General features: G+C 38.7%; 1 long non-coding RNA gene across 1 annotated transcript in view; it reads left to right on the top strand.

Annotated features, from left to right (window-relative positions):
* LOC137219024 (uncharacterized) overlaps positions 1-18,411 on the top strand; it is a 313,597-nt gene that overhangs the window by 118,675 nt on the left and 176,511 nt on the right. Inside the window, exon 2 of the long non-coding RNA XR_010940955.1 lies at positions 2,390-2,596. This is a non-coding gene — a long non-coding RNA (uncharacterized lncRNA). The remainder of the gene's footprint in view (positions 1-2,389; positions 2,597-18,411) is intronic.

The following is an 18,411-nucleotide window of genomic DNA, read 5'->3' as shown; positions in this document are numbered from 1 at the left end:
TCTGATCTTTATGATTTCTTTCCTTCTTCTATCTTTGGGGTTTTGTTGTTCTTCTTTCTCTAATTGCTTTAGGTGTAAGGTTAGGTTGTTTACTTGAGATTTTTCTTGTTTCTTGAGGTAGGATTGTATTGCTATAAACTTCCCTCTTAGAACTGCTTTTGTTGCATCCCATAGGCTTTGGGTCATCGTGTTTTCATTGTCATTTGTTTCTAGGTATATTTTGATTTCCTCTTTGATTTCTTCAGTGATCCCTTGGTTATTTAGTAGCATATTGTTTAGCCTCCATGTGTTTGTAGTTTTTACAGTTTTTTTTTCCTTTAGTTGATCTCTAGTCTCATAGTGTTGTGGTCAGAAAAGATACTTGATATGATTTCTATTTTCTTAAATTTACCAAAGCTTGGTTTTTGACCCATGATATGATCTATCCTGGAGTATGTTTCACGAGCACTTGAGAAGTGTATTCTGTTGTTTTTGGATGGACAGTCCTGTAAATATCAAATAAGCCCATGTTGTCTAATGTGTCATTTAAAGCTTGTGTTTCCTTATTTATTTTCATTTTTGATGATCTGTTCATTGGTGAATGTGAGGTTTTAACATCCCCTACTATTATTGTGTTACTGTCAATTTCGACTTTTATGTCTGTTAGCATTTGCCTTATGTATTGAGGTGCTCTTATTTTGGGTGCATAAATTTTTACAGTTGGTATATCTTCTTGTTTGACTGACCTCTTGATCATTACATAGTGTCCTTCTTTGTCTCTTGTCTTTATTTTAAAGTTTATTTTGTCTTATATGAGAATTCCTACTCCAGCTTTCTTTTGATTGCCGTTTGCATGGAATAACTTTTTCCATCCCCTCACCTTCAGTCTGTATGTGTACCTAGGTCTGAAGTGGGTCTCTTGTAGACAACATAAATATGGGTCTTTTTTTTAATCCATTCAGCCAGTCTACATCTTTGGGTTGGAGCATTAATCCATTTACATTTAAGGTAATTATCAATATGTATGTTCCTATTACCATTTTCTTAATTGTTTTGGGTTTGTTTTTGTAGAACTTTTCCTTCCCTTGTGTTTCCCACCTAGAGAAGTTCCTTTAGCATTGTTGTAGAGCTGGTTTTGTGGTGATGAATTCTCTTAACTTTTGCTTGTTTGTAAAGGTTTTAATTTCTCCATCGAATCTGAATGAGATCCTTGCTGGGTAGAGTAATCTTGGTTGTAGGTTTTTCCCTTTCATCACTTAAAATATGCCCTCCCACTCCCTTCTGGCTTGCAGAGTTTCTGCTGAAAGATCAGCTGTTAACCTTATGGGGATTCCCTTATATGTTATTTGTTGCTTTTTGTCAGTTTGATTACTCTGTGTCTCAACATGTTTCTCCTTGGGTTTATCCTGCCTGGGACTCTCTGCACTTCCTTGACTTGGGTGGCTCTTTCCTTTCCCATGCTAGGGAATTTTTTGATTATAATCTCTTCAAATACTTTCTCTGGTCCTTTCTCTCTCTCTTCTCCTTCTGGGACCCCTATAATGCAATGTTGGTGCATTTAATGTTGTCCCAGAGGTCTCTTAGTCTGTCTTCATTTCTTTTCATTCTTTCTTCTTTTTTTTTTTTGTGGTACGTGGGCCTCTCACTGCTGTGGCCTCTCCTGTTGTGGAGCACAGGCTCCGGACGCTCAGGCTCAGCGGCCATGGCTCACGGGCCCAGCTGCTCCGTGGCATGTGGGATCCTCCCAGACTGGGGCATGAACCTGTGTCCCCTGCATTGGCATGCGGACTCTCAACCACTGCGCCACGAGGGAAGCCCCATTCTTTCTTCTTTATTCTGTTCCATGGCAGTGTATTCTGCCATTCTGTCTTACAGGTCACTTACTCATTCTTCTGCCTCAGTTATTCTGCAATTGATTCTTTCTAGTGTATTTTTCATTTCAGTTATTGTATTGCTCATCTCTGTTTGTTTGTTCTTTAATCCTTCTATGTGTTTGTTCTTTAATTCTTCTAGGCCTTTGTTAAACATTTCTTGCATCTTCTCGATCTTTGACTCCATTCTTTTTCTGAGGTTCTGGATCATCTTCACTATCATTATTCTGAATTCTTTTTCTGGAAGGTTGCCTATCTCCACTTCATTTAGTTCTTTTTCTGTGGTTTTATCTTGTTCCTTCATCTGGTTCATAGTCCTCTGTCTTTTCATTTTGTCTATCTTTCTGTGAATGTGGTTTTTGTTCCACAGGCTGCAGGTTTGTAGTTCTTCTTGCTTCTACTGTCTGCCCACTGGTGGATGGGGCTATCTAAGAGGCTTGTGCAAGCTTCCTGATGGGAGGGACTGGTGGTGGGTAGAGCTGGGTGTTGCCCTGGTGAGCAGAGCTCAGTATAACTTTAATCTGCTTGTCTGCTGATAGGTACAGCTGGGTTCCCTCCCTGTTGGTTGTTTGGACTGAGGCGGCCCAGCACTGGAGCCTATGCTGCTCTTTGGTGGGGCTAATGGTGGACTCCAGGAAGGCTCACACCAAGGAGTACTTCCAAGAACTTCTGCTCACAGTGTCCTCGTCCTCATGGTGAGCCACAGCCACCCCCCGCCTGTGCAGGAGACCCTCCCACACTAGCAGGTAGGTCTGGTTCAGTCTCCTATGGGGTCACTGCTCCTTCCCCTGGGTCCTGATGTGCACATTACGTTGTGTGTGCCCTCCAAGTGTGGAGTTTCTGTTTCCCCTAGTCCTGTCAAAGTCCTGCAATCAAATCCTGCTTGCCTTCAAAGTCTGATTCTCTGGGAATTCCTCCTCCCATTGCTGGACCCCCAGTTGGGGAAGTCTGATGTGGGGCTCAGAAACTTCACCAGTGGGTGGACTTCTGTGGTATAATTGTTCTACAGTTTGTGAGTCACCCACCCAGCAGTTATGGGATTTTATTTTATTGTGATTGCGCCCCTCCTATTGTCCCATTGCAGCTTCTCCTTTGTCTTTGGATGTTGGGTATCTTTTTTGGTGAGTTCCAGTGTCTTCCTGTCAATGACTGTTCAGCAGTTAGCTGTGATTCCAGTGTTTTCACAAGAAGGAGTGAGTGCACATCCTTCTACTCCACCATCTTGAACCCCATTCACTGAATATTCTTGCATGTAAAAATATTTGGGGCTTCCAGACACAACTAGAAAGGATATTTGATTAAATTAAATAAGATCTTTCTCTCTCTCTGAATTGATTCAGTAGATATCTATTTTTATTTGTTTTCCTCCTTTTTTATTAGTCACCCTACCATCTCTTTTCTCTTCTTCTGGCAAAATCATTTCCATTTTTTGGGGGGATTCCTACCATGTGAATATCGTGAAGCTGTTGATCACCCTGCTCTACCACACAGGGAACAGGGTAACTTCAGACTATGGCACCCATCCCCCTCTAATAATAATTGTCCAAAGGGTTATGCAAATGATTGTCTGAGTCAAACCCAGTCCTTCTCTGGATCTCTTCTAAAGCAGGAAGAGGATAGCTTGCATTTTGCTGTGTTTACAGACAGATCTAAATCATCACTTCTTCCACTGAACACACACCTCATGGAGGACGATGTCCAAAGGAAATGAGGATGAGAACAACACACATAGATGTGTCGAGGTGACACTTGGAGGCAAACACTGATGACATTACTTGAAACCAGATGTTCCCAAGGCCAGCATCTACTTTACACTTATGCGAGTCAAAAATTTCCCCTTTTAAATGTAATCATGTTTCAGATGAGTTTCTACACTTGCAGTGGGAAGAGTCCTAATGAATACATTGATCATTTAGCAACAATCATCTAGTGTCTATTCTACTATAACTTTCTACTGAGTTAAGTAATTTTGTATGTACAAGGAGAAGGCATGAAGTTACACTTTAAATGGTAAAATTTCTGATTTAGTTTGCCATTTTGAAATAAGGGGTTGTTCATAGAAGTTTTTAAACGGGGCTACTTTCTGTTACTGTTGACATATTTTGCTAAAATATGGAGAGTTTTATTGGTTGAAAGAGACAGAAACAAGGGGCTATGTCAAGAAATCTCTCAGAACCACTAGTCAGGCTTGTCATGGCTGTCAGCCAGATGTGCTCTTATGAGGAACTGAAAGACTGATTACCAGTGTCCTGTTAGGAACAATGTCCAGATGTGGCAGGAAAGAACATTAGCTGTAACTTGGAGACCAAATCCAGGTTGAGGCTAAGAAAAGAGTTATTGGATCCTATTGTAACACGGAGCTATAAAGGGCCAGCTGCAGCAAAGTCCTTCAATTTCAAGGACTATGTTTCTGCCATATTGTCTGCCTTGATTCTCCTCTCCTCTTTATTCCTACTGCCACCTTGCCTTGACTTCAAATCCCTGATTTTTTTTCTGGCTCTTGACAACCTCTTTTGGAGACCATACATTTGTCTGCAACTGTGCTGCCTGGGATCTCTGCCCAGGACACAGTACAACAAAAATTGGGCGGTTCCTACATCTGTGTAAAAAAATAAATTTAGACTCCCTTTTGTGGAAAACTAGAGTAACAGTGAAGAACTATTTTGCATTAAAACAGACTGAAGTTGAAATTCTATCTCTGCTACTGACTAGCTCAGTAGTTGTCATCTGTAAAATGGAGACAACAGTAGTCTTTAGACATATCATAAGAATTAAATAAAATAATGCATGAAGTGACCCATATTGTGCCTGTATAGATTATCAGTGAGATAAATCAGCAATATTTTTATAACACAGTGGGACCCAAAGGGCTCCTCAACTGAGCTCCATTTCACAACCAAAGGAAATGAGCCTGTGCAGTTTCTCCTCCTAAGTCTAAGGTCCTGGGGCTCTTTATGTTGTTGATGCCCCTTTATCACCAGGTGCCTTCAACACATTCACACCTTTAACTACAGTCGGAAGGCAAAGATGCTGTATTACATACAGTAAAAAGGTAAGACTTAACACCCATAGCATGCGCTGCACCATATGAGATACTGTGGTTGACACAGGTCCTGGACGATCTTTCCTTTCGTTAATGCAGAACTCCGATTAGCTGCTCTGAGCTGGTCTGTCCTCTTGCCACATAAAGATGCAATTCAACAGAGTAGGAATTGCTGAGAAAACTCATGTGAGTCATTCTCAGGAAGCCAGAATTATTTTAAGGGAGAGAATAATGTAACATTACAGAATATGGAGATTAGGAGCTTCACTTTGCGAATTGCTTGCTTTGTTACACCAGGCATATTACTCTCTCTGTGCCTTGGCTTTCTTCCTTGTAAAATGAGAAAATAATGCTGTTTGTGAGGACAAAATGAATTAGTATGTGTGAAGCCCTTGACCTCTAGTGATGACTCAATGACTATTAACTGTTATGATTCTGTGGAGGCCAGCATGCTTATTATGATTATTTTAGAAGACCTGGCTCTCCACTTTCATTTCCTGTTTCCTGTAAATTTTAAAAACATTAGGAAGTACATTAACTATTTTCAGAGGTAATGAGCCACTTGAAAGTTCTCAGGGATGGCCAAGTAGGTTAATATTATATGGTATTTCACTTGGAGCAATTACATTTCAGGGCTCAAGGGCAGTGTGTTCCCATGTTTAATGAGGAAAGTTTTCAAAACTGCTTTCGTGAACTATTGGAAATCTGAGGTTTAATTCTTTAAAGGGGAGAGTAGCTGTCATTAGCTAAGCAGGTTTGAAGGTATTTAAGGGAGCATTTTGGTGCAATCTTTGTGACATTTTGTTAAACAAGCGGCCAAAAAGTATTTAATTTAGCCTAATTATTACCACCAAATCTAACAACTTTTTGTTAGTTTGTTCATTTTTGGAATTTGTGAGCAAGAAGCAGCAGAGTTTGCTTTGTTGAGGTGTTCTGACATATAATAATAATTACCCATTCCTGGAACTGGCCAGCCAGAAATGCTGTATTTGGAGAACAGAGTCACTTTTAAAAGAGAAGAAAACAGAACACAGTGTAACTCCATTTTAAGGTACCTCCGATAGGCAAATCTTAGGAGACACTGACTTCAAAAAGGCCACTCTGGGTTTAACTAGTTTAACACCAGCCATTCTTCTGAAGGACCTCGCTGCAAGACCCTCATTCTACATTAAGCAAAAAGACCCAAAAGAAGCCTGCTGCAAACAACAAAATGAAAAATTAGCCTACAGAAGAAGAGATTTGCAAATGATATATCCAATAAGGTGTTAATATAAAATATGTACAAAGCAGTCATACAACTCAACATCAAAAAAATCAACAGTCTGACTAAAACATAGGGAAAGGAGCTGAATAGCCATATTTTCCATAGATGACATACAGATGGCTAACAGGCACATGAAAAGATGCTTAACATCACTAATCATGAGAGAAATGCAGATCAAAACCACATGAGATACCACCTCACACCTGCCAGAAGGGCTATTATCAAAAAGACAACAAATAACAAGTGTTGGCAAAGATGTGGAGAAAAGGGAACCTTCATTCATTGTCGGTGGGAATGTTAATTTGTACAGCCACTATGGAAAATAGTATGGAGGTTCCTCAAAAAATTAAGAATAGAACTGCCATATGATCCAGCAGTTTCACTTCTGGGTATTTACCTAAAGAAAACAAAACAAAAATTTCATAAGATATATGCACCCCAATACTTATTGCAACATTATGTATAATAACCAAGATATGTAAGCAACCTAAGTTTCCATTAATGGATGTATCAACAAAGAAGATGTGATATATCTCTCTATATATTACTCTGCCATAAAAATGTTATCTATGATTTTGTAAAATTCATTTACTAATTATACTATTTTTTTAAGATTCCTTTGGATTTTCAATGTACAGAATATCTGTAAATAATTATAGTTTTTCTTCTCTCTTTCCAATTTTTATTTGTTTATTATTTGTTTTTACTGCTTCAGTATTCTTGCTTGGACGTCTGGTACAATGTTTGATAGTAGTGATCAAAGTGGACAACCTTCATTTATTCTCTATCTCAGAAAGCATTCACATTTCACTATAGCATTATGTTAAATTTTTTTAGATATTCTTTATCAAATTTTAAAAGTTCCTTTATATTCCTAGTGTGCTGAGAGAATTCAGCTTAAGTGGGCCTTGAGTCGTCAAATATATTTTCTTCACCTAAGAAGCATTAAGATGATCTTATTCTTTTCCTCTTTTATTCTGTTAATACAAACAAAGGCTGAATCAAATCCTTTGCTTTTCAAATGTTAATCCAATCTTGAATTCCTAGATTTAGTCTGCTTTGTCATGATGTTTTTAATACTTCATTATTCATGTTCAAAGAACATAGTTATGTTTTTTTTTTCCTGTACCTCTGCCCCCTCCCCCATTTTGCCACACCCACCCCACCCCTGCCTCTGCCCCAGCAGCCAGCAGTCTGTTCTCTGCATCTTTGAGGTTGGTTGGTTGCTTGCTGGCTGGTGTTTTGGATTCCACATATAGTGAGACCATGTCTTTCTCTGCCTTCCCTCACTTAGCATAATGCTCTCAGGATTCAGTTGTGTTGTTGCAAGTGGTGAGATTTCTTTTCTTAATGGCTGAATGGTAAGCCACTGTATATACACACACGTCTTTTTTATCCATTCATCCATTGTTGGACATTTAAGGTTACTTCCATATCTTGGCTGTTGTAATAATTGCTGCAACGAATATGAGGGTTCATGTATCTTTTCAAATGAGCGTTTTTGTTGTCTTCGGATAGATATCCAGAAGTGGAAGTGCAGGATACAGTAGTTCTATTTTTAATTTTTTGAGGAACCTCATACCAGAGTTCTTCTTTAACCTGTAAATAATTTCAACTGGCTGCTTACCAGGTTTTCTACTTTGCTTGCTCCTCAGCTTTGGAGGACATCACTCTCCTGTCTTAATACTCTTGGAAGCTCTGAGCGCTGTGGACATATAGTGAAGGTGCTGCACTTCTTGGAGGTGCAGCGACACATAGGGAGGTGTTATGTAGTAGTTTTGGGGTCTTTCCAGAAGGTCTCTGCTGATTCAAAGAAACTTATATTGCCAAAATGACTTGGATCTTTTTTTTTTTTTGAGTATAATTGCTTTACAATGGTATGTTAGTTTCAGCTTCACAACAAAATGAATCAGTTATATATATACATATGTTCCCATATCTCTTCCCGCTTGCGTCTCCTTCCCTCCCACCCTCCCTATCCCACCCCTCCAGGTGGTCACAAAGCACCAAGCTGATCTCCCTGTGCTATGCGTCTGCTTCCCACTAGCTATCTATTTTACGTTTGGTAGTGTATATATGTCCATGCCTCTCTCTCGCTTTGTCACAGTTTACTCTTCGCCCTCCCCATATCCTCAAGTCCATTCTCTAGTAAGTCTGTGTCTTTATTCCTGTTTCACCCCTAGGTTCTTCATGACATTTTTTTCCCTTAAATTCCATATATATGTGTTAGCATACGGTATTTGTCTCTCTCTTTCTGGCTTACTTCACTCTGTATGACAGACTCTAGGTCTATACACCTCATCACAAATAGCTCAATTTCGTTTCTTTTTATGGTTGAGTAATACTCCATTGTATATATGTGCCACATCTTCTTTATCCATTCATCCAATGATGGACACTTAGGTTGCTTACATGTCTTGACTATTATAAATAGTGCTGCTATGAACATTGGGGTGCATGTATCTTTTCAGATTAGAGTTTTAAAATAACCCACGTGGCACCCTAACACCTGCTTATTGCTCTGTAATCTCAACCACCATGATGACTCTTCCATTTTGGAAAGTATAGATAGGAAAGGAAGAGAAAATGGGGAGGAAAGTGAGTATGAGAAGAAAAAGCAAGATAAGCAGTGAAAGAAAGATGGGAAGAAAATGTGCCATTATTTTTTAAACACTGTTCTTCCTCTACTCTCTCTGCTTTCCTTCTGTATTAACCTTAGCCACTCTCTTAGTTTTAATACTGTATTTTCAGTTTTTTTCCAAAGCCATATCTTCTTACAACACATAACTCTTCTTTTCCCAAATATTTTTATATCAATTTCCTTTTATTTTACCTGAAAAATAATTATAACAATAGCCCTTAACTGATAATAACCAATACTTAACACAAAAATAATTTTGCATCTCAATTCTTTAGGTGTTTCTTCCCTTAAGCTGATGACTGTGCCTAAATAGTGTCAAAACACCAGAGCAATTTGTCACCTGATTAAATCTGATTAAGAAAAAAAAACCATGGAAAAACAGAAAAAGGATTTAAGCTTTTCTTAAAAGAATACCAATATTTTCTTAGTCTGTAGATACCACATTATTATCCCTTCTAGAATAGATAGATAGCAATTACTTTGCCCCAAATTGCATCTTCTATATTTTCCAAGAAATGCTTCTACTCTTGAGTCTCCCCACAGTCTGGAGGCCAGGAAGTTCAAGCAGATCCTACTTCTTTGGTATCAATTAGCTATGTAAGTGTTCATGCCTACCTGAAGGTGGGCCAATCAGAGCTCTTCTCTGAGGTTTTAAAACTTTGGATTGGAGAGACTAGATTCCAGGTTTCCTTTAATCTCAAGATTGAATCTCCAATTCTGAATAGGATGGAGATATTCTAGCCTGGGGAAGAAGCTGTTTCATAGCAGATACAGAGAAAACCGATAAACAGAAACGGAATCACCTAGAGGACTCCTTGTCCATCCTTTTGTTACCTGAGTCAATAAATCCTTCTTTACCTAAGTTTGGTTTCTGTCAGTCATAGCCAGAAGAGTTCTGTCTAAGCATTCTCTTTTTCTTTTCCTGAGGGCTGAAAGTTATAGTGTAGAATTTATAGTTTGAACCATTATGGCTTAATCCAAAGATCTTTCATATTTCAAAAGTATGTCTAAATTTCATATCTATTACTTCAATAGAAGCAGCTTAGTATATTGGAAAGAACACAGGGAAGAAGTTTGAAGGTCCAGAAAGTTAATTTTCCTCACTGAGCCTCTGATTTCTGACCTACATAATGGAGTGAATATTTGCGTATCACACAATGTGTGGCAAGGACTAATTGGATTGATACAACTGAAAAAAAAAAAAATCCTAGAAACCACTAGATCCCAAAAGGAAGAAAAGACACAGAAGACAGTTTTTTTCAAAGAGAAAACAACTTTAGAGAATCCAGTAAATCCAACGTAGGATGGTGCTATGAACACGGCCAGTACTTACCTCAGTTGCACGCTGTGGGCTTCTCTGTGGGTTTACAAAGCCTTAGCTAAGCCCTTAGCGCTCTTAGCTCTTGTGAATAGGAACAGGTTGGAAATGAGAGAAGAGTTAATTTCCCTGGTGGCAACTCTCAAGCCATGAAGATTTGAGCAGGTGTATACAGGCCCTATCTCCTTGTCCTTCCATGAGATAAATCTGAGACAGGTTCTACATGGTTCCTCAGTGAGTCCCCAGTAGGATTCGAACCCTGGTTATCCTAAGTGGTAACCAGCTAAATGAGACACACTTTGTTGCCTTTTTCCCCTTCCTATGTTACTCTCCCTGCTCCCTTACTTCTGCTTGGTCCAATCTTGTCTCAAATAAGCTACTTGCAATCCAGATGACATCATCTCAGATGCTACTTCCAGGGGACTCAGGGATAAGATAACATAGTAAATGTTTAATTGCCTGAATCAACCAAAAGGAGAAAAGGCAATGGTAATACTAATATTTGTTAATACTAATATTTGAGAACTCATTTGTCCCCCAGATATGACTATGAACCCCCAGAAAACAAAGGATTTTAGTTTGATAAACTCAATTATATTAAATTGGAATAATCAAAAATTTCTATTTGATTTTAGAATGAAGATTGATATATATAAATACACATGTAAACAAACCCATACACACATTATCACACAGTCAGTGGGAAGTATTTCTAGATCATTCTTGTTTGTGGTATTAGTTCTTTGATCCTAGAGGGTAGCAGCAAGGAAGAAGTCTATTCACCTCAGATAAATTTATAAATTAGGTGAGTAGATGGACAGTTAAGAGATGGACTATCTTTTGTCTGTTTATAAACAAAATATTTCTAATTTTATTAAAATACCATTACTAGACATACTAGAATTAAACAAGGAAGGAGGTCTGTATCTTTCTTTCAAGAAGTCAGCTCCTGGGCTTCCCTGGTGGTGCAGTGGTTGAGAGTCCGCCTGCCGATGCAGGGCACGCAGGTTCATGTCCCGGTCTGGGACGATCCCACATGCCGCGGAGCGGCTGGGCCCGTGAGCCATGGCCGCTGAGCCTGCGCGTCCGGAGCCTGTGCTCCGCAAGGGGAGAGGCCACAACAGTGAGAAGCCCGCGTACCGCAAAAAAAAAAAAAAGAAATCAGCTCCTTTATTCCACTGAGCCCAAAACTATCCACTGTCTCCTCTTACTATCCTGCTTTAAAATAAACTATCAAGTATTTCATGAAATAGAATCAATTCTGATGTCCATTTGGGATGAGTCTGCCATAATGTAACTCTGTGCTGTCAGAGAAAATAAAATATTTTCCAAAGGAAAACTACTTATGTGTAAAGCAAACATGATACCATAGTTTGTGTGGAAGGGTACTATTTTCTAATTACTAATGAAAATTTTTCCCCTTACATTCCTTTTCCTTTTTGACCTTTCCCCCCTCAAGCAGGTAGGCTGTTTCATGGGGAAAATGTAGAACAACAAGGAGAAAAAAAGTCTCTTTCTTTTGCTCCTCAGAGGACTATGCTTTTCAGTCTGCCTTTAAATAAAGTGATGTTTCTAACTTTTATTAAATTATATAGAAGACAGTGAAATAGTACTAAACATATTTATACTTGAACTAAACATAGGAGGTTCAGATCTACTTTTAGAGAAGCCAGCTGTTTTTTTTCCATTAAGCCCTAAACTAAATGTATCGTATCCACTTCCTGTCCTCAGAGGAACAAAAGTTACTCATAATATTGTTGAAACGTGTAAGAGAAAATATGAGCAAGAACAACCCTCCCACCTCACACATCACCTAGGAAAGGTTCCCTGAGTGTGTGAGAGAGAAAAGAATCAGGCAGAGCACTGAGTGCACTGTGAGTGGTGCAGGGTGAAATGTCCCTTATCTTGCTTCCAGGACTGAGCCCCAGTGGGAAGGAAAACAAAACCCACTTAGCCTTGGGGGGCCCAGGAGGGGAAAACACATGTGTCTCCTTTCCTAGTTAAACCTCTGAGAAAACCCAGAAAACTGAATTGACTGAGCAGTCTACCTTAGCAGACAGGACCTTAAAAGAGACTAGCTATGATTTCCACACTCTGTGGAAAGAAAAATTGACAATTTATGTGCACGTAACAGGAACACGGAAGAAATGGCAAGAGTTGCTGGCTCTGATGGGGTCTTGTTGACAAAAACCAGGAAAAGCTCAGGGATGTGCAGGGGCCAATAGCTGAGACTCAAGTGAGATGATGGCCATCTCTGTGGATTCCAGTGTCCACAGCAAACAACAGGCCAGATGCCTCCTCTCTGCCCCCAGTACCTTGGCGCTATGTATGCTCTCTGGAGCTTCTGTGCAACTTAGAGGGAAAATGGAGGGGCCTCTGAATTGGCTGAGATTAAGTTTTCACCTCTCTGGAAAAGTTAGGACACAAAATAGAAATTATGTTAGATTATAGAAAGTAAAGGATTTTTCAGTATTCTTGAATGTGATACTGAATTCTGATTCAGTATTCTTGAATCAGTATTTATGAATATATTCAATATGATATACACTCTAATCACAGTTGTATTTTTCGTAGAAATTTTGTTCGGTTAAAGGATATATTTCTTCTTTCTTCTAGATTAAAAAAATAATAAAACAAGCTCCTTACAAAGAACATTAATGTGACTTTTTATTTTTTAAACTATTGTCAAACCAGAAAAAAATAAAAAGGCAGAAAACCCAATCATGTTGAAGGTTTAAAAGAAACTGAACACTGCTTACTTTTTTCGACTTTTGCCTCCCTTATCTGGGAACATACTGTAATCACGACAGTTCGTTTCTGTACACGTAGGCCTCATATTATCTCCATATTACTAAAAGCTTTTGGTCTGCTTCATTAATGTCACACTACAGAAAGATAGCTGTATTTTTGCTTGACTCTCATGTACCACTGGACAGGCTCCCACTCAGAACCGGCAGGCTGGCTGGGTAGTTATTGTGCTCTGCAAAGAGAATTATTACAAGGAAATATTCATTCAACAGGAAGGGAAAAATGAAACTCACAGATTTCAGCACAACATGAATTGATTTACTTCAGACAGTGAAAATCTCCATGTTATGTAATGAAGAGTCTTCTCATTTAAATTCCTTTATACTTTAAAGAAGTGAATTTTCTTTCATTAAGAAAATTAGAATAGCCTCTCACTCCTCTATAACTATAACAAATTATGATAATTGTGCTTAAGAAATGTCAGCCCTGATTTATCCCCATATGGTGCCCCTCTCCCACTTCCATTTCCACTCACACATTCAGTTTGTAAATTGCTTTCTCAGGTACTCTAATGTGAATCAGTTGCATTGAAGGCCACAATTGGCCTCTCTGTATCCTTGGTCTTTGCAATGTAACTTTGCAGATTCTTCCATCAAGAGGTAAGTCCATTTCTTTACTCCATGAGTCTGGGCTGGCCTTGTGACTTGCTTTGGCCAATAGAATGTGGCAGAAGTGGCACTGTACAACTTCTGAGCTTAGACCTCAGGGGTCATGCGTGCTTATGTTTTTGCTCTTGAAACCATACCACCACACCACTGACATGTGAATAAACCTGGATCACATTGAAGGTTAGGGCTTCAACATATGAGTTTTGGAGGAACACAGTTTAGTCTATAAAAGTGTCTCAAGAGGTCATACAGTTCAACCCCTAAGTAAGATGTGTCTACATCTAGATTTTCCTAACAAAGGGGATCAAAAAGCCTATTTAAAATATTACTGGAATTGATGATTCGACAACCATTGTGGTAATAATTCATTTCTGTTAGAGTCAGTAGGTTCTTGCTTACGTATACTTATAAAGTTTCAGTTTGTTAAAATTAACTCTTTTAATTCAATTCAACACTTGTACTCACCTCTGTACAGTTAGGAAATGAATGATTAGTGTGTTATCAAAATTTCATTTCTTGAAGGAAGAATGGTCATATCATTGCTTCCTCTCCTCATTGGGTTTATTGATGTTTATGATTGCCAGCACTTTATCTAAAACCACTGGTAATACCAGTTAGAGTCTCTAGCAGTTCTTTCTTCTAGGCACCATTTGAAATTTTCTTAAATTAAATAACTGATTATATAAAGCATGCTGTTTCCATGGTACCCACAGAATACAATTCAGAACTACATAAACCTCTTCTTCCACAGGAGGAAAATGCACATACAAAAAAATTTTCTTTAGGATAAGAACCAAAAGTATGTTAATTTTAGTTGAAGTAATTGATCTTTACATTTGTATAGAAGCTGATCTATAGTGTGTGTGTGTGTGTATATATATATATATATATATACACACACACACACATATACACACACATATATGCACAAAATATCAGTATGTATAGATATATATCCTATGTATTATATTATATATACTATCTCTATACTATATCTATATACATATATATGTATTACTATATGTACATATACCTGTATAGATATAGTATAGTCATCTTTGTATAATGGCTTTAGTCACTTTCTTAAGAGGACATTGTACTGATCGATGCCAGTTTTATAACATTCTTGGGTTAATTTCATTGATTCACTTATTCTCTGAATTAACTAGTGAGATCCTATAATTTGTTAGGTTCTACTCTGAATTCCAGGCTTATAGTGGCAACCAAATGAAACAAAGACCCTGCTCCTGAATCTTACTATCTAGTGGGAAGAGGACAAAACAAAAATGAATGTAAAATACACTGTCTATATGTTCTGAAGGAAAATAACTCAAGATAAGTGGAGAGTGAAGGGGGACTATTTTAATAGAAGGGTCGGGGCTAGTCTCTCTGAGAATATGTGATTTGAATAGAGATCTAACTGAACTAAGAGAACAAGTTATACATATTTTCTGGTGGAAGAAAGATGTAGGCAGAAGAAACAGCAAATGTCAAGGCCTGAAATAGTCACAACTTTGTTTTAAAACTTCTAGCTCAAGTAGTATTTCCTACTCCTTTATTGTTTTATAAATCTTTAATTAGAGTTTTTTTATTTTTTATGTTATTTACTTATTTTTTTTAAGTGAAATTCAAAATGTAGCAAGGGAAAGTTTTGTATAAAAAGACTGAAGAATGTTCTCCCTGGAGATTTCTAAGGTTAGGGTGCTTAAGTATTGAAAGGATTTGTCTGGCTTTTTCAGGCCCATACCATTGTCCCGGAGCTGAATTAAGTGATCTACTGGTCATGCACTGTTCCTCTGTCTATCATTAATTCATTAAGTCTTTATTGGCACCTAAGATATTTCAGGCACTGTGTTAGAAGCTGAGGATACTCATTGACAAGTAAACCAGGGTCCCTTCCACCACAAAACTGTTTATTCCTACTTAAGGTCAGTTGTCATAGTGATAAGGACGTAGATTCTGGAGTCAGACTGTGAGGATTTATATTCTAGCTCTGCCATTTACTAAATTTAGACGTCACACAGTTTATGTTTATTTATGCTTCGAATTTCTGTTTGAAAAATGGGGATTTATTCATTTCACAAGCATTTATTGAGATATTTCTAGGTGCTTTGGGATACAAGAGTCAACAAAAAAAACAAAAATGAAATAGTATTTATTAATTGGAATGTTTAAGGATTGTGTAAGATAATATATATGGTGCCTGAGGCACAGTAACTACTAAATAAATGTTAGACATAAATTTCTTATATTGGTAAATATAAATATATAGAGTGACCTTGGTTCCCCAGTGGCATTGTTGAGTTGTCAAATCTGCCCTAGATTTCCTACTCAGATCCTCTTGTTATATATGCAAAACATACCTAAACTTGTTTAAGTCAATGTTACATTTGGGGGGAAGTAAGGGGTAGTTTCAATTATTCATACCTGAATGCGTCTTATAACCAATATAAGGTTTCTGGATGCCACTACCTACTAGAAAGCTTGATGGATCATCATGGTGGTGACTTTGGTATTCTTAGGTATGTGGGCACTTGCCCACATTACAAACCCTGCTTTTCTGACAAAATAAAACTGTGGCTCTGTTTCTACCCTCAAATTCAGTCTTGTCATCCCTTATAGACCTTTTCCTCCGACAATGACATGGACCCCATGTCATTAACTTGACATTAACTTGAACCCTAGGTGTAAGCCTAATATGAGGGGTGACCAAACCTCTTCTCATGAGGGGTGGAAAAGCCTTTCCTCCTAAGGGATGCCCAGCATAGTGATGGATACTCAGTGGGTGCTCCAGGAACACACATAGCTGAGGCTGCCAATGTCATTCACACCAGAAACAGCTTTCTGCCGCTCTTTAGTGGCATCTGTGTGTCATTTAAATTAGCATTGTGGCTTCCTCACACCTGTGTATTTCCCAGTTTCAAGACGTCTTGGTTATCAAACCAGAAAAATCAGTTGGTTTTTTGCATAAATAAGTAAAACAATTTTCATCTTCCAGTAGTTAAAAGAGAAACAATCTCGATGATATTTTTTATCCATACCTTTATTTTAGCTGTTTTAAAAAATGGATATTTTATGTCTAGCTACATGAAAAAATTCTTTTGGTTGATTTTCTTCAAAGGTTTCCTCTCCCCACGCTTTTCTCTTTCTTTCATTTCTAAAATGTAACTTGAGAAGTACACATGGGCAAAAATTTATTTTTACATACATTTGGTTGGAAATCAAATGCTGGGGGGAAAAGCCAGATATCAATTGCACAGCCATATTTTAAATTTGGACTCCACTAGAGCATCATAGACTGGGAATATACCACTTCATTTAGATTGGCTTGTTGTCTACAGGTGCCATTCTTTTTTTTTTTTTGCGGTACGCGGGCCTCTCACTGTTGTGGCCTCTCCCGTTGCGGAGCACAGGCTCCGGACGGGCAGGCTCAGCGGCCATGGCTCACGGGCCCAGCCGCTCTGCGACATGTGGGATCTTCCCAGACTGGGGCACGAACCCGTGTCCCCTGCATCGGCAGGCGGACTCTCAACCACTGTGCCACCCGGGAAGCCCAGTGCCATTCTTAATTATCCATCACTCCTGGAAAGGATTTGTCAGAAATCCTGAGGCATCATCATTTCCCGAACTTCTTCCAGCTCCTGTGCCTCAGTGTGCCAGCCAGCCTTTCCTCCTTTATCTTCTTTACTAGTACAGCATCCTTTAGGCATTTCTTATCAATTGCAGGGCTGAAGTCAGCACTTCCCTAGAGTGGCAAGCTTAGGATTCCTTCCAAGGAGTTGCAGGAAAAACTGAAATAGTTACGGGCAGAGAATCAGTGCATACTGCGTTTCTCCAGGTCAGCTGAAAAACTGCCCTTGAACCTTCACATTTCCTTTTGGGCTAATCAGCAAGTTTTCTTTCAGAGCTGAATGCATATGTACACTGTGATTATCCATAGATGTCTACTTAAGTAGTGTGTTGTAGTGGAAACGGCATAGTGTTGGAGACACAAGACTCTGAATCCTACCAGTTCTTATTAACATGACTTCAAACAAATAGACCAAGTCCCAGAAGTCTGTTCCTCATCCGTGGAATGGGGTTAACAAGGCCTGCTCTACCTTATAGGATTGTTGGGAAGTTTGACAATGGGATGATATATAGGAGTGTTTTGTACACTATAAAGCACTGTAAACATGTAATTATAAAATCTCATCACGGAACAAGACCTCACCACGTCTTTCTACAGGTATGCCTCATAGAAGGGAAATCCTGAGGTCCCCGACTTAGGATGGTTTGACTTACAATTTTTCAACTTCATGAAGGCTTAAAAGCAATATGCATTCAGTAGAGGAGGTACTTCAGATTGTGAATTTTGATCTTTTCCTGGTCTGGAAATACGCCCAGGTACTCTTTCTCTGTGCTGGGCAGCAGCAGCGAGTGAGCCTCAGCTCCCAGTCAGGCACGTGGTCACGAGGGGAAACAACTTATAGATATACTTGCCACCATTCTATACCCATACGGCCATTCTGTTTCTCATTTTCAATACAGTAGTCAATAAATTAGATCAGATATTCAACACGTTATTATAAAATAGGCTTTGTGTTAGGTAACTTTGTCCAACTGCAGGCTAATAAAAATATTCTGAGCACTCTTAAGGTAGGCTAGGGGCAGCTATGATGTTTGGTAGGTTAGTTGTAATTAAATTCATTTTCAACTTACCATATTTTCAGCTTAGGTTGAAAGGTGGGTTTATTGGGACATAACCCCACTGTAAGTTGAGGAAAGTCGGTAATTTTACTTTCATGCCAGGTTCTTATAAATACCACCCATTGCTGCCAGGCCAGGGCAAACCTCAACCCTTCCCACCCTGCAGCCCTGAGGTCTGGCACAGCGATAA

Source organism: Pseudorca crassidens, chromosome 2 (assembly GCF_039906515.1).
Source record: "Pseudorca crassidens isolate mPseCra1 chromosome 2, mPseCra1.hap1, whole genome shotgun sequence".
In the NCBI taxonomy this organism is placed as follows: Eukaryota; Metazoa; Chordata; class Mammalia; order Artiodactyla; family Delphinidae; genus Pseudorca; species Pseudorca crassidens.
The sequence above is the reverse complement of the archived record's forward strand: the minus strand, read 5'-3'. Positions and strand labels throughout refer to the sequence as shown.